This window comes from Panthera leo, chromosome B3, assembly GCF_018350215.1.
Source record: "Panthera leo isolate Ple1 chromosome B3, P.leo_Ple1_pat1.1, whole genome shotgun sequence".
NCBI lineage: Eukaryota > Metazoa > Chordata > Mammalia > Carnivora > Felidae > Panthera > Panthera leo.
Window position 1 is genome coordinate 94,885,528 of NC_056684.1, and position 16,005 is coordinate 94,901,532.

At 35.3% G+C, this 16,005-nt stretch overlaps 1 protein-coding gene and 1 pseudogene across 1 annotated transcript in view; one reads left to right on the top strand and one right to left on the bottom strand.

Moving 5' to 3' along the window:
* The window catches only part of MDGA2 (MAM domain containing glycosylphosphatidylinositol anchor 2), an 855,787-nt gene that overhangs the window by 321,844 nt on the left and 517,938 nt on the right, over nucleotides 1-16,005 (bottom strand). The gene's annotated exons all lie outside the window — the stretch shown is intronic.
* LOC122223501 lies at nucleotides 12,239-12,383 on the top strand (annotated as a pseudogene).

Genomic DNA, 16,005 nt, shown 5'->3' on the forward strand with positions numbered 1-16,005 from the left:
GTTATGAGTTACATGGCTTTTATAAGTATTACACATAAGAAACCTAACCAAAGGTTCATTTTCATAATCAGTTTTACTGCTTATCTCTAGACTCGTTTTTTTCATTTAGTTTATTGAAATTGTTTAGAGAAAATTCCAATGATAGGCTGTAAAAACAAATAGAGATATTTTTTAAGATTTCTACTTGTTGAGACAGTACACAGGACTTTGCATATTTCCAACACTTTCTAACAGCTGCATAGAACAGAGCTCCATGAGAGATCAGAATCCAAGACCCTTCAATTCAAGAGATTAGCCAAAACAACGACACAGGGACAGGGAAATATCAAGTGGCTCAACGACTCTTTCCCTTAATCCCTTAACATCTTTTCTAAACATTTATAGCAGATATATTTAAATAAAAAAAATTATGTTTATAAACTATTATCATCTTTATAGTGAGAAAATATGATCTTTTAATTTTTTTTAATGTTCATGTACTTTTGAGAGACACAGAGAGGGACAGAGCATGAGTGGGTGAAGGACAAGAGAGAGAGGGAGACACAGAATCTGAAGCAGGCTCTAGGCACAGAGCCCAACGTGGAGCTCCAACTCACGGACAGTGAGACCATGACCTGAGCCGAAGTCAGACATCCAACCGACTGAGCCACCCAGGCGCCCCGAGAAAATATGATCTTAAACTAGGTTAAGTTCTTTCTTCATCTCAGATTTTATTTCCCAGATTACATTTGCTAATTTGAAATGTGCTAACAGAAGGTACTGTTAAAAGGCACTAATATTTCTACTACAGGATACTGAGATTAAATTTTTGCCATCTTACATGCATCTTAAAGAAGGGATATATACCACAGTGTTTAGTAAACAGTTTCTGGAAAAAAAATACATAAATATCTTGGGCTTTGTATGAACATGGGTTCATACAATCTTCGTATGAACCTGGGTTCATAGAGTCTTTCTCTCAACTACCCAACCCTACCATCATAGTGTGAAGGCAGTCAAAGACAGCTAATTAAATGAATGGTTGATTAACATTGCCGAGTCCCAGTAAAACTATTTACAAATGTAGGTGCCTAGACAGATTTGGCTCATGGGCCACAGCTTGCCATAGATTGTCAACCCCTGATCTGCCATATCCCAGTTTCTTTAATTAAGAGAAGAAGAAATTAGAAAGTAAACTTGCTTTAAAATAACAACTGTATTATATATTTGTTTTTTTGTTTTTTTTTCTGTATTATATATTTGAAAGTCAATAAGAAAATAGATCTTAAAAGTTGTCATCACACACACAAAAGTATCTGTACCTCGTGCATGGTGATAGATGCTAACTAAACTTATTTTGGTGATCATTTTGCAATATGCACAAATATCAAATCATTGTGTGGTATACCTGAAACTGATATAATGCTATATGTCGATTATATCTCAACAACAAAAAAGAGGGAAAAAAAAAAAACCCAACAACAACAACATGCTCTTGGTTCCAAATGCTAATAATATTAACGTAGTATATACTTACTAAGTATGATGCAAACTTTCGCTGTATTTAAATATTAATTTCACCCAGCTTTGCCCTTTTTGGCTTTCTACCCGAAAGATTACTTAATCTTTGTGGTCTTAAATTGCCTTACCAATAAAATGGGAATAATAATGGTACTATATAATTAAAGTTGTTGGAGAATTAAATGAGTTACTCCTCACAGCCTTGGGCACATAGTAGAAGCTCAATAAAAATTAGCTATTATTACTACTATTATCATTATTGGGTTTCATTTAGACTTCCATTAATTCCACATACTTTTCTTACCTTTACCTCAATTCACAATGCACAAAACTCTCATTTTAAATAGATAAAAATGCCATTTTGCCATTTGTTCAGACTACCAATTTTTTCTATAAGACAAAAACTTTCATGTGAACACTGAAGAGAAGCTATTATATTTATAAATATTATATATTTATATACATATTATATATTATTGTTATATATTATATACATTAAATAAACATAAGAATAGTAAGGTGTGTGAGCATATGCCACCCAGAATAGTTAAAATGCAGTGTTCTTTAAAAAGATTCTTTGTGATGCATTAAAATAATAAAAAGTCAACAAAAGTCATGAAGTAATAGCAGCCCTAAGGAATCAAAGAACAGAATTCTCAAATTTCCCCAGTTTTAAAAAAGGTTTTTCCAAATGTGAACTGCTTGACAGCCCTACTTAAATTTCTAGTTTTGCAACATTCTGAGTTTTTTTTTTCCAACATTAGAATCTTTTCACAGCTACCTCAAAGGCTTCTAATTTTAGTAGTATAAATTTACAGAACAACTGCTGCTTTTTGGTAAAATTGAAGGAACTTTCAGTTTAAATTCATTCTATTAGCTGTGCAAGGATACATGCCATCTGGTTTTAATAGTCAGTGTACTTAGGGATACCAGCATCATTATTATGAAATGTTTAAAGATCTTGAGAATCTGTCAAATATTCGCTTACTTGGTGATTAGTCCTTCACATACAAATCAAATCCTTAGAGGAGATTGATTATATGAATTCAGCCTTAGTGACTTGAAAAAAAAAGTATTGTGAATGGATTGTAAACAACTCATTTTTTTTTTCTTAGACAAAACATAATTTCTTTTAGTCCTATCTCATTTTTAGGAGATATGATCTGGGTTATGTTGTAAAAACAAAATTCTGAAGCCAGAAAGTTTAGGGACAAAACAAGTGGATGGTAATCAATGCAACAACGATGATAGTCCCAGGCCTCCAAGTAGTTAACAATATTTTACTCTCCAACATGCATTTATTGACATATCCCTAGCTCTTTTCTTGTTAGGTGATGGTGTCAATAGACCAAACCTGAACAAACATTTAAACATGCTCTTCTCTGATCTATGTAAGTTTCAGGTCACTGGCCTTCTGAGAATCCAATCCTGTGACAATGTGCACTGAACATTGTATTGGCAGAATTATCTGTTGGATTCACCCATGTTTAGGAACTTCTACTTCACAAAGCTCCTAAATGATATATATATATATATATATATATATATATATATATCATATATATATTACATATATGATATATATATACTTATATAATATATATTATTATATTATAATATAAGGTATTATAATATAATATATATTACATTACATATATATATATTTTATTTAAAAACAAACATAACAAAGACAAGTCATGTTCTAGAAAGTCAAACAATGACATTCCTAAAAAAATATATTTTATATGTGTGGAGGGGTATGTTTATATTTATACACATATAAATATACTTACATGATATATAATTTTACCATATACATATAAATCACTTAAAACAGTACATATGTTTAACCTAAACTCTATATAGTCTTAGTGAATGTATACTGAATATGAGTATTTGTTGTAGGTCAGGTTTCTTGGAAAAGACTCTAAAAGAGAGGTATGTGTGCAGGAAGTATATTGAGAAGTACCTTCTAGATCAACACTTGATTGACAGACTTAGGATTGTTGGGGAGGAGAGTTGAGCTACAGCACAGTTATAACAAAGGTCTCAATAGCTCTATAGAAGTGATGGAGAGGTGAGGTCTTCTCACAGTTGTCCTGCCCTAAGGCAAGGGAGCTAAGCTTTATATACCCACCCCCTCCTCCTCAATCAGTCCTTCCCTCTGTGCTACTCCCACCTAGAAGGCATGACCTTGGGAGGGATAGCTCTATTAGGTTTAGGATAATTTCTTTTTAAAAAAAATTTTTTTTAGTTTATTTATTTTGAGAGAGAGAGAGAGAGAGAGAGAGAGAGAGAGAGAGAGAGATGGAGAGTGGCTTGAAGCAGGGAAAGGGCAGAGAGAGAGGGAGAGAGAGAATCCTAAATAGGCTCCATCCTCAGCACAGAGCCAGGGGCAGGGCTCAGGGCTTGATCTCAGGACTTAAAGATCATGACCTGAGCCAAAATCAAGAGTCAAAATCAACTGCACCCAGGGTGGTTTCTAAAGAAAGATTTAGCTGATAGCCATCAGCTGCTAAAACTCTCAGCAGTTGGAGGAATGAGTCCTTCAGTATCAAGGAAGGGATCTGGCTGCTGCATACAGCATCTGCTCACATCCACTTTCTAGTTATGATAATTCACTCTATCTGGGAAAAGCTACTCCAGGATGCTGGTTAGTCACCTTTCTGGGGAAAACTGTCAAAAGAAACTGTGGTGAGATGATATTCGTCATCTCTTTCTACTATTATCATTCTAAATTGCTCTCATCCTAGGCTAGTACAACTTTTGGTATAAGTAGATTCCCTTACTGAGGTTACCAGCCCTTCCTCACTGAGGATTTTGTGCACCAGGTCACCATGTCCTTCTCAAGCCATTACTGATGCACATTACTGATGTTTACCACCAAAATTGGTCAAGAGAAGACCAAGAAATGATTAAGTAGATCAACTGGGTATCAAACATATTATTTACTGTCTCACTGTGTAACAACATCCCTACCTCCAGCTGACCATAAGGGTCAGTTACTCCTTCCAGGATGGTGACTCCTCTTATTCCCTGTTTCCTAACATAGGAAACCTAAAGTAAATGAGTAGCAGCTATGGCTTAAAGATTAATGGGGCTCTTGATATATCACTTAATAAAAGCTTTTCCTCTTCTGAGAACTTAGGACTTCTAAACTGGCAGAACCCAGAGTTGGAAGGGAAACATGGATTCCCCAAGTGAGACACTGAATGTGATGTTAGTAAGTGGGGTCACTCCTTGGTTTTGAACCTATGTATTCTATAGAAAAAAAAAGCATTAGATAATAATGATCATTGATTTAGAATGTGTACTGTATCTTGGAGAATAGCACCCCTTTCTTAGCAGCCATTATCACTCTGAGACTCAGATGCCCGCTCCAAAGACCATTCTATCACTCTAGTAGGTTGGTATTTTTAGGTAATAAAGAATATATGACCAAGGAATCCCATGGCAATGTTCTCACTGCTATATCTTCACTGCTGCAAAATGTGCTTCTAGTCCCATGAGTGGTTAGGTAGGACCCTGTGTTGTGAATACAACATTCTAAAAGTCCTTGGGTAAGGTTGCTGCTGACAAAGGTCAACATAAACATCCACACCCAGATTACATGTTAAGTTCAGTCAAAATGATGCACTGTTACTTTTGGGTAATCAGGTCTAATGTAACCAACTTGCCACCAAGGGACTGGTTGGAATTTTGAAGGGCAGTACTTTTACTGTGTCAAGTGTTGGTCCCTGTTGCTGCCAGGTTAGATAATCAATAGTGGCAGTAGATAGATCGGCCTTCATGGATGAGGACCTATGTTTCAAGCTTATGCATAACCTCTATCCCTACCATTATGGGAATCCTATTCATGAGCCTGTTGTGCTACCTATGAGTGGCCAGTGACAGAAGCTGGCTGTTAACAACTGTCTTCACAACTCTGTCTGCTTCATCGTTTTGTGTTTCTTCTGTGATGGGTAACTTTTGGTCCTCGATAATATCCATTCAATAATTATCCACAATAATAATATGTCCAACAACCTACTCAAACAGATCTCTTTCCACACAAAGTGGTTGACCAGGTACACTACCCAAACCAAAGTTCTACCCATTAAGAATATTTTTCCTCATTCCTGTCTATCAGGGACATCCCAGAGTTGGGGCTCTAGTGAAGTAGCAGTCCAGTGTTTGACTTGCATACATATACTGAGCTGACCTATCACAAAAGCTTAGCCTTTTTTCTCCACCATCAACATATAAGTGACCCTCTATGTGGCCAGATATAGACTGACAAAGAGGAGCCAGTAAAACTGATAGATGCCATGGGGGCACATTCTTGTACAGCTTACTTGGGCCCTTTGCCCTGGCCTTGCCTCCTCCTGAATTTATTACTTCCATTTTATGATGAACTACTGATGGGTCTCAACTATTTTATGGCTTAATGTTGGTAGATCAGACAAAAGCCAACGTATGATTGGAATTTCAGACCACATGGTCATTTGATATTCCATATTCAGACACTCCATCTCTACCAATGCCCAGTAGCATACTAAGAGCTATTTTTATGATAGGGGCATAATTCTTAACTGAAGAAAGGATGATCTTACTAACAATCCTAGAAATTGAATTTATAATCCTCCTATTAGTATTGCTGTAAACCACACATCTTTTCTAGCACTGATATATCTAATATCATCGATTTTCCTGGGTTATGTGACTCAGGCACCAGGGTCACTTACATCACAGCATGGGAATACTACAGAACCGTTTCCTACTTTGAGACACAGTTGAAGTCTATAGTTGAAGCCTTCCAAATCACCGGATAAATGGATTTAAATTATATTTACAAGTGTGAAATATGCTTCAGAACCCAAAGAGACTTAGCAAGCATTGTGTTTACTTCTGAAGGATGGGAATTGTGAGATGCAATAATTTGTGCCTTACTTTGGAGGCAACATCCTGGTAAGATACAACAACTGGATCTCTAAAATTTTATTAATACTGTGTGCCCCTGAATCTTCATAGGCTTATTTCAATCCTCTGGATTATGCATGTCTTACCAAGATATCCAATGTACTTAGCAATTCTTGTTTATCTGGACTAATCAACATAATCCCATCGATATAGTGGAACAATAACAAGTTCAACAGAATGTCCAGATGCTTATATCTCTTTGGATGACTCCTTATGAAAAGGAGTGTGAGAGTTAATTTAGTTTTAGGGCAAGACTGCCAATATATGCTATTGTCTGTCTCAAGTGAATACAAATTATTTATGATTATCTTTCCTAACAGAAATGAAAAAGACCGCATTAAGTATATTACTGGCACACAGTATGTATCTGAGTCCATGTTATTCTACTCTAGCAAAACGAACTTATCTGGCATAAGCTGCAATAAGGGCACTGCTTAGATGAGTTTGTGGTAGTCCATTATCTTTCTCTGGGATCTCTCTGGTTTCATCAGGAGACAACATTGTCAGTAAGTAGAATGTGAGGTGGACCATCACCAGCATATCTTTTAGGATTTTAAAGATGGCATCAATCTGTGGTATTTCCTCTGGGATATATGATTACATTTGATAAATCTCACCTGAAAAATGGGGAAGTTTCAGAGGCTTCAACTTGGCCTTCTCACTAGCTCTTATCCCCAAAGCCAAGGAATCAATATGGAGGCTCTACCAACTAGAAAATATGTCCATCCCAAGTACACAATTAGAGATGAGATAAATGATAACAAGGGGGATCTATGGATTGTTTGACCCAATGTGAGCTAGCCATGGGCCACAACTGCATTTATTACTTGGTACCTGTACGCCCAACTCCAATGATATAAGAGCATGATAATTCTGTAGAATATCAGGTATCAAAGTCAACTTAGATCCTGTGTAACACACTCCTCAAAATGTTTCACAAGTCCCCTTTTCCTAGAAAATGGTTATTTAAGGAAGTGGATATAGGTTCTTTAAACAAAGAATTTTGAGAATCATTATACACTTCTTGTGGTGTTGTAGTGTTCTTTCTAGTGACTTAGTCTCCCCTTCAAAGAGTTCAAAGTCTGAAAATTACCTCAGTTGCAACAATTAGGCAAGGAATCATCATTTGTTTATTATGTGACCATATTCAGCCTCCTGGTCATCCCTCTGATTTTTTTTAAATGTTTATTTATTTTGAAAGAGAGAGAGAGAGAGAGAGCAAACAGGGGAGATGCTGAGAGAGAGAGAGAGAGAGAGAGAATCCCTAGTGCTGTCAGTGTGGAGCCCAACATGGGGCTCAATCACACGAACCATGAGATCACGACCTGAGCTGAGACCAAGAGTCAGACGCTCAACCCACTGATCCACCCAGGCACCCCTGATTTCTTTAATAGCATAGACTGGATAATACCTTTGTTGAGTGTCCACTTATTTTGCTCTATGCAATGCTATATTTTATTGTTGGTCTCCAGGACCCCTGTGAGTCTAGAGCCCTGGGTGCATTTTAACTAGCTCCTCATTAAAATAACTGTGTGTCCACCTTGCTTGTGACAACTAAGCACTGCCACTTAGATTCTATTATTTTGAGATCTTGACATTTCCATTCCTATCAGGCAGTTCGGTTCTATACTAGCATCTCTTACTATCAACATTTGCCTACAGAGAACAGACACCTAGGAACTTCTCAATGATGCTTGCCTCTCAGTCATCAGCACATTCTTATTGCTTTAGGGGTGTCCTTGAAGCCTTTATACAGATGATAGTGAGTGAATGATTTTTCTGGACTCTAACTGGTATATTCACTTTAGTATGTTCACATATCTGAGTCTTTTGACACCTTTTTCTACTGTATGCACAGCAGCTCTGGTATTTATACTTCTTTTAGTGGGAATGCTTGCTTTCCTCAAGTTTCCAACAGCTATCTGGCAGCAGCAACTCTCTCTTGCTATCCTTGCTAAGATGCTAAATTTTATATCATGGGAGAATACTATCATATCAATAAACTGTTATTCTCTATCCCCATTTGATCTTATGTATTCTCTATCCCCAAACTTATTCAATCTTATTCTCCATCCCACTTGATCCCGCAGCCTCAGAATCCAATTCCATACATGCTCTCCCAACGCCTACCAGTAAACATACTTCTGTGGCCACATGATGTCATCTGCTGACCCTATGTATTGATCTGGAGGCCAGGAATGGAGGTGAGGGTATATCCTCAGGGGGAAGAAGTTTCTGAACCATCTTTAAGCAAGATTGACATAAAAGCCCTTAATTAGGAGGAATAGACCATTTCTGTAGGCCCAGAATGCTTATGGAGAACTAGGTTTCAAGGTTTCTGAGATCATTAACCCAAATTTACTCCAACCCTCCCCCCACCCCTGCAAATCAGAGTACCACTTGTTCTCAAGCAGGGCTCAGACACTGGTTTAGCTGACTTGTCAGGGCTAAGGATTCAAGTTTCTGTAAAGCTCAGCTATATATTTAAGTAAATCCTAAGCCTTTTTTTTCAGCCTTTATGACCTTTGGCTAAAGAAGATGAACATTTCTTTATATTTTGGGAAGAAAGCCTTCTTATTCTCACACATCACCTCCAATTCATGATTATTTACATTCAGCCTTGCATTCTTTTTCTCCACTGGATAAATAGAATCCATGAGAAACAGATTCCATCATGCTTATAATAACTTTCCCCTGAATTCTACAAAAGCCAGAGATAGTGTATTCACAGTGCATTACATTCCACTGGTACCTATCCTTGTTCAACATCAGGGGTTTTAACAATTTCACCACTACAGCATTCAAGAGCTATCAGTTGTCCATCTACTACCAGCAATGGGGTCCTCATTGTCAGTAAGTTAGTGGGCTGATGGGTGATGTTTGTACCATTCTATTTTAGAGTCTATTTCCTCAGACCATCTAGAATGACTCCTTGAAAATACGAGTCTTTGATGAAGACATGCACTCAGGAAACTTTTGAGGAGTGCCCCTAGGAACAATTTTTATGGTGGCTTGAAAAAAAATTAAAGGTAGGAAAGATTAGGCAGTGGGAGGAGTTAAACTGTGATGCATCACTACAAAGTCTCAAGATGATCCAGAAGGAGCTCTAGAGTTGCAATGGACTTTAAGTTGTCCCAAAAAAGTTGTTTTATAAAGGACACTGATTAGTCACTGGGTTAGGGCTTCCCTAGAGAGAAGACTTGACCTTGGGTTATGTAGCTCTTTCCATTTGAGGATAATTTCATGAGAGAGATTAACTTGAAAGTCAACAACTTTCACACCCAGGATTTAGAAGGAGTACTTGCTATACGTTTTATCCAAGGACCTTTAAGTTATCATTTCTAATTTTCTTCAATCTTTATACATAGTTTAAGTGACATAAGATCTCTCTCTATATTTATTTAATATTCAGTTTTCATACTAAGTGGCTTTGATGATATTACAAAAACACACTGTACTATTTTCTGTTATGGAACATATCTTATCTACACTTATTTATTCTCTTTAAAATAAATTTCTTTTAAATTTATAGGTTGAGTATGTGAAATTAAAGCATGTAAAAATAGTATTCATTGACAAATGCAAAATATTCTTTTAAGTAAAGAGAATATGATTTTTATTATCTAAGAGAGGACAAAATTCTTCTCATTTATGAAATAATATAAATAACTGATATATGATTTGATATATGAATACTTGCTTCAAATATATTTTAATGACATAACTAATTTGGATTTCTATAAAATATATATATCTCTATGTACATATAAGATCCATATCTTAGTCATGTTTGTATTCCTTCAACCTGACATAATGGACATAAGTATTCTATAATGATCTAATGTATTAACACAAAGAAGATTAATCTGTAGTTAATATGATCAATGTCAATCTTTAGCAAGGCTACCCATACATAAAATAATCTAAGGGAAATTAGTTTTTTCCCCATAAACAGAATAGCTACTGCTGTCTAGCTGAAATAATTTTCTAGAGATTTTCTCTTTGGCTAAATAAACATGCCAGGAACTGCCAAATTGAAGTCATTTTAAGAAACAAAAATACTCTATTTTTGTTTCTTAAAATGACTTCAATTTGGCAGTTCTTGGTTTCACTCTTATGTGGATCCTGAGAAACGTAACAGAAACCCATGGGGGAGGGGAAGGAAAAAAAAAAAAAAAAAAAAAAAAAAGGAGGTTAGAGTGGGAGAGAGCCAAAGCATAAGAGACTGTTAAAAACTGAGAACAAACTGAGGGTTGATGGGGGGTGGGAGGGAAGGGAGGGTGGGTGATGGGTATTGAGGAGGGCACGTTTTGGGATGAGCACTGGGTGTTGTATGGAAACCAATTTGACAGTAAATTTCATATATTAAAAAAAAAAAGAACTTGAATCAGGCCCTGGACATAATACTACAAGTTAATTTCATGCATGTTAAGGGGAAAAGTCAGGAAATAGATACTCTAAGCTGTGAACTCAGTATCTGGAGGAAGGAAGAAAAGGAAGGAAAGAAGTAACCTAGATTTATCTCTGATAACACAGAACCAAATGAATTTTCACTTTCTACAATTAGTATTGCTTAAATTTTTATCTTTTTTTTTAAGTTGTATTCATTTAAGTAATCTCTACACCCGATGTGGGACTCAAACTCACAACCCTGAAAGAGTCGCACACTCTTCCAATTGAGCCAGACAGGCACCCCTCTTTAAATTTTTATAATAAATATTTTAACTGGTTAGAAAAAAAAAGAAACAAAAATATATACAGTGATAGAAGTTACCTTTCTTAATCCTAGAAACTTGCATGAACTGAACTGGGTGACTGATTAAATAGAGAGCTGACAGAAAGAAGAGAGTGAGACAAGGACTTGGCTTGGGCAGTTGGGTAGAAGGTACAGTAACAGAAATAAAATATAAAGTAAACCTGTTCCTGGCCAGAGGAGACAAGGCAGGAGATTATGGAAGATGAAGAACCTGTTTTGTTTAAATCATGTCGAATGTCAAGCACCTACTGCTCTACTAGTTATAAGGCACATAGACTATACATTAAGAAGAATAAGAAGTCTGGGTTGCAGATACAGATTTGTGAGTCATCAATATGCTACATGAGGGATGAGACCATTCAAGAAGTGTGCAGAAGGAAGGCAGGGAAGGTTCAAGGATAGAGCATGGGCAACACCAAATTGAGGAAAAAAGAAGGAAAGAATTAGGAAAAAAAACCTGAAAAAGTGATGAGGAGGGTAGAGACAAAACAAATCAATGGGAAACAAAATAAATTTAAAAGGTCAATCCACTCCCACGGAAGAGTTAGAAACCAGAATAAATGGTGAAAAGAATCAAAGTAAAAATAGAACTGAAAAGTGACTTGAAATTTGGCAAGAAATAGGTTACTGGTAGCCTTCATCATAGTTGTGTCAGAGGAGTAATAGAACTGATAGTCATTTTCCTGTGCCTTCAAGCACTGAAAGCCAGTAAAAATATGGAAAGATTCATAGATATGAATCTTCAAGGAACTTGGCTTTCACGACGAGTTAGAGGAGTAGCTATAAGACAGCACTTGATCATAGGAGTCCTGCTCTGTTTTCGTTGTTTTGTTTTCCTTGAAGCCAAAAGATATATATTTAAGTCCCAATAGAAAAGAGCTAGGGATTTATAAGGAAAAAAATAAGAACAATAGGGAGCTTTATAAAAATGGTCAATATGTGAACTATTTTAATGGTATAATTATATAGATTTTTACAAATCAACATCATTTAAGATTTATCAATAGTGCATCCTTGTTTTTTATCCTTTCTTGGCCTTTTGGCTAAGATCAAGTGTAGTGCATCCTTGTTTTTAAGAAGTATTTATTCAAGCTTCCAATCTTTTAGATTAGAAAACTTGGAAGTGTTTTTTACACCCTCCCTATTTTTTTAATGAAGGCATAGATTTTCTCCTTAAAAAATTCAAAATTATTGCTTATATATTAGATAGTCCTGTTTGAAATAAGATTCACTAAAGCATGGGAGCATTTGTTTAGTCTACTCTCCACTTAAACTGGGGTACTCTAGTTACATAAAAGAGTTAACTCATCTCCCAGCATGCACTGGCACAATTAATCTACATATTCATGGTTAATCAGTTATTAACTGCCACTGAAGTCACGGGATATAGTTACAAGTTAAAGAATCAATTAATCTCAAAAATAATCACAGCAGAGGCATGTTTTCCACAGGGCTTTATTCCACCATTTGGTCCAATTTTTCTGTCTTTAATCTTTGAATTAAACCAAATGAATCTAAAAACCCAGATGGCAGACATACTAAATACCGCACTGGATGTCATCTTCCCCTCTGGGAAGTGCTAGAAATCTTAAAAATCCTATGCATAAAAAAAATCTGACTGTGTTTTCTCAAGGAAAATAACCACTCAATACTCTCGGAGGCACTAAAGCTAGTCAAGTATATTATTTCTCATTTAATGGGTAAGAATTTATGTTACTAGTATAGCTATAGGATGAATATACATAACAATAAATAATGCTAACTAACCTGAATAAAATTAGGTTGCCTTGAAGTTACAAAAAAGAAAAACTTACTAAATAATTGTTAGATATACCAACAATCAAGCACAAGTTACCTTAGTATAAATAAAGCATCAGTGTCAAAGATTTGTAGCACTTTCTGTAGGTATCAATAAAAAAGCACCATTTGATAAATCAATGAGAAATTATGTGCAAGTACTGAGGACAAGAAAAGTTTCAAATCTTTCCCTACATATTTTTTTCTGTCTAATGACTAATTTTATCTGATACCCCATTAAAAAAAAAGGACAAAAAATGAGTAATTGACACCAAGTTCTCAAAATGGCACATTTATAAGAGTGAAGCTATCTATAAGATTTAGACTCGTTATCTGAAATTTTGTTCTTACAGATCTACTTACACATAAATTGCATCTTCTAAAGTTTTTAACTTTTGTTAAGTTTTTTCATTTTAATTCCAGTATAGTTAACATACAGTGCTACATTAGTTTCAGTTTTAAAATATAGTGATTCAACAATTCTAGACATTGCTCAATGTTCATCAGGATTAAGTGTACTATTTAATCATCTATTTCACCCATCTCCCCCTCTAGCTCCCCTCTGGTAACCACCAGTTTGCTCTCTATAGTTTAAAAGTCTGTTTTTTGGTTTGTCTCTCTCTCTTTGTCCTTTGTTAATGTGCTTTGTTTCTTAAATTCCACATATGAATGAAACCATCTTTCTTTGGCTGACTTAATTTCACTTAGCATTACACTCTGTAGCTGCATCTATGTTGTTTCAAATAGCACAATTTCATGATTTTTTAATGGCTAATATTCCATTATGTGTATAGAATATACATTGTGTGAACATTATATAATAACATATTCTTTATTCATTCATCTATTGATGGACATGTTAGTTGCTTCCATAATTTGGCTATTGCAAACAATGCTGCAATAAACACAGAGATGTATGTATCCCCTTGAATTAGTGTTTCTGTATTTTTTGGGTAATACCCAGCAGTATAATTACTGGACTGTAAGGTAGGTCTATTTTTAAATTTTTGAGGACTCTTCATACTGTTTTCCAGAGTAGCTGCACCACTTTGCATTCCTACCAGCAGTGCACAATGGTTCTTTTTTCTCCACATCCTTGCCAACACTTGTTGTTTCTTGTGTTTTTATTTTGGCTACTCTGATGGGTGTGAGGTGATATCTCACTGTAGTTTTGATTTGCATTTCCCTGATGATGAGTGATGTTAAGCATTTTTTCATGTGTCTTTTGACCATCTGTATTTCTTCTTTGGAGAAATGTCTGCTCATGTATTCTCATTTTTAAGTGGAATATTTGTTTTTTGGTGTGTTGAGTTGTATCACTTCTTTATATATTTTAGAAACTTACCCTTTATTAAATATGTCATTTGCAAATATCTTCTTCACATTCAGCAGGTTGTCTTACAGTTTTGTTGATTGTTTCCTTCACTGTGCAGAAGCTTTTTATTTTGATGTTGTACTAAGTTTATTTTTGCTTTTCTCTCCCTTACCTCAGGAGACATATATGTAAAAAAAAAAAAAAAATGTTACTACTGTCAGTGTCAGAGAAATTACTGCCTGAGCTCTCTTCTAGGATTTTGATGGCTTTAGGTCTCACATTTAGATCTTTAGTCCACTTTGAGTTTATTTTTTTATGGTGTAAGAAAGTGGTCCAGCTTCTTCATTCTTTTGCATGTAGCTGTCCAGTTTTCTGAACACCATTTGTGGAAGAGAGAGTCTTTTTCCCATTACATATTCTTGCCTCCTTTGTCAAAGATTAATTGACCATATAATTGTGGGTTCATTTTTAGGCTTTCTATCCTGTTTTATTTGATCTATATGTCTATTTTTGTGCCAGTACCATACTCTTTTGATTACTACAACTTTATATAACTTGAAATATGGAATTTTTATACCTCCAGCTTTGTTTTCCTTTTTCAAGACTGTTTTGGCTGTTCAGGGTCTTTTGTGATACCATACAAATTTTAGGATTATTTGTTCTAGTTCTATGAAAAATGCTGTTGGTATTCTGATAAAGATTGCATTAAATCTGTAGATTGCTTTGAGTAGGACAGACATTTTAACAATATTTGTTCTTCTAAGCCATGAGCATGGGACACCTTTCATTTGTGTCATTTTCAATTTTTTTCATCATTGCTATATAGTTTTCAGAATATAGATCTTTCATTTCCTTGGTTACATTTATTCCCAGCTATTTTATTACTTTTGGTGTAATTATAAACATTTTTGCTTCTTAATATCTCTTGCTGTTGATTCATTATTAGTGTATTAAATATTCAATGGATTTCTATACACTAATTTTTTATCCTGTGACCTTACTGAGTTCATTTATCAATTGTTTTATTTATTTATTTATTTATTTATTTATTTATTTATTTATTTATTTTATTATTCTTTTTTTTTTTTTTGTGGACCCTTTAGGGTTTTGTATAGAGAGTAACATGTCATCTGCAAATAGTGGAAGTTTTACTTCTTCCTTGAAATTTGGATGTCTTTTATTACTTTTTCTTATCTAAATGCTGTGGCTAGGATTTCCAGTACTATAGTGAATAAAACTGGTGAGACTGGGGGGTACCTGGGTGGCTCAGTCGGTTAAGTGTCTGACTCATGACTGTTTATTTCAGCTCAGGTAATGATCTCACAGTTCGTGAGTTTGAGCTGTTTTGGGTTCTGCACTGACAGTGTGGAGCCTGCTTAGGATTCTCTCTCTCTCTCTCTCTCTCTCTCTCTCTCTCTCTCTCTCTCTCTCTCTCTCCCCCCCTCTATCTCTGGCTCTCCTCTTCTCCGTATCTTTCTTTCAAAATAAATGAATAAACATTAAAAAAAAAACTAGTGAGATTGGACTACTTTGTTTTGTTTGTGATCTTAAGAGAAAGTACTAAGTTTTTCACCATTGGGTACAATGTTAGCTGTAGGTTTTTCATATATGGCCTTTATTATGTTGAAGTATGTTCCCTCTAAACCAAATTTGTTGAGGGTTTTTATCATTAATGGAT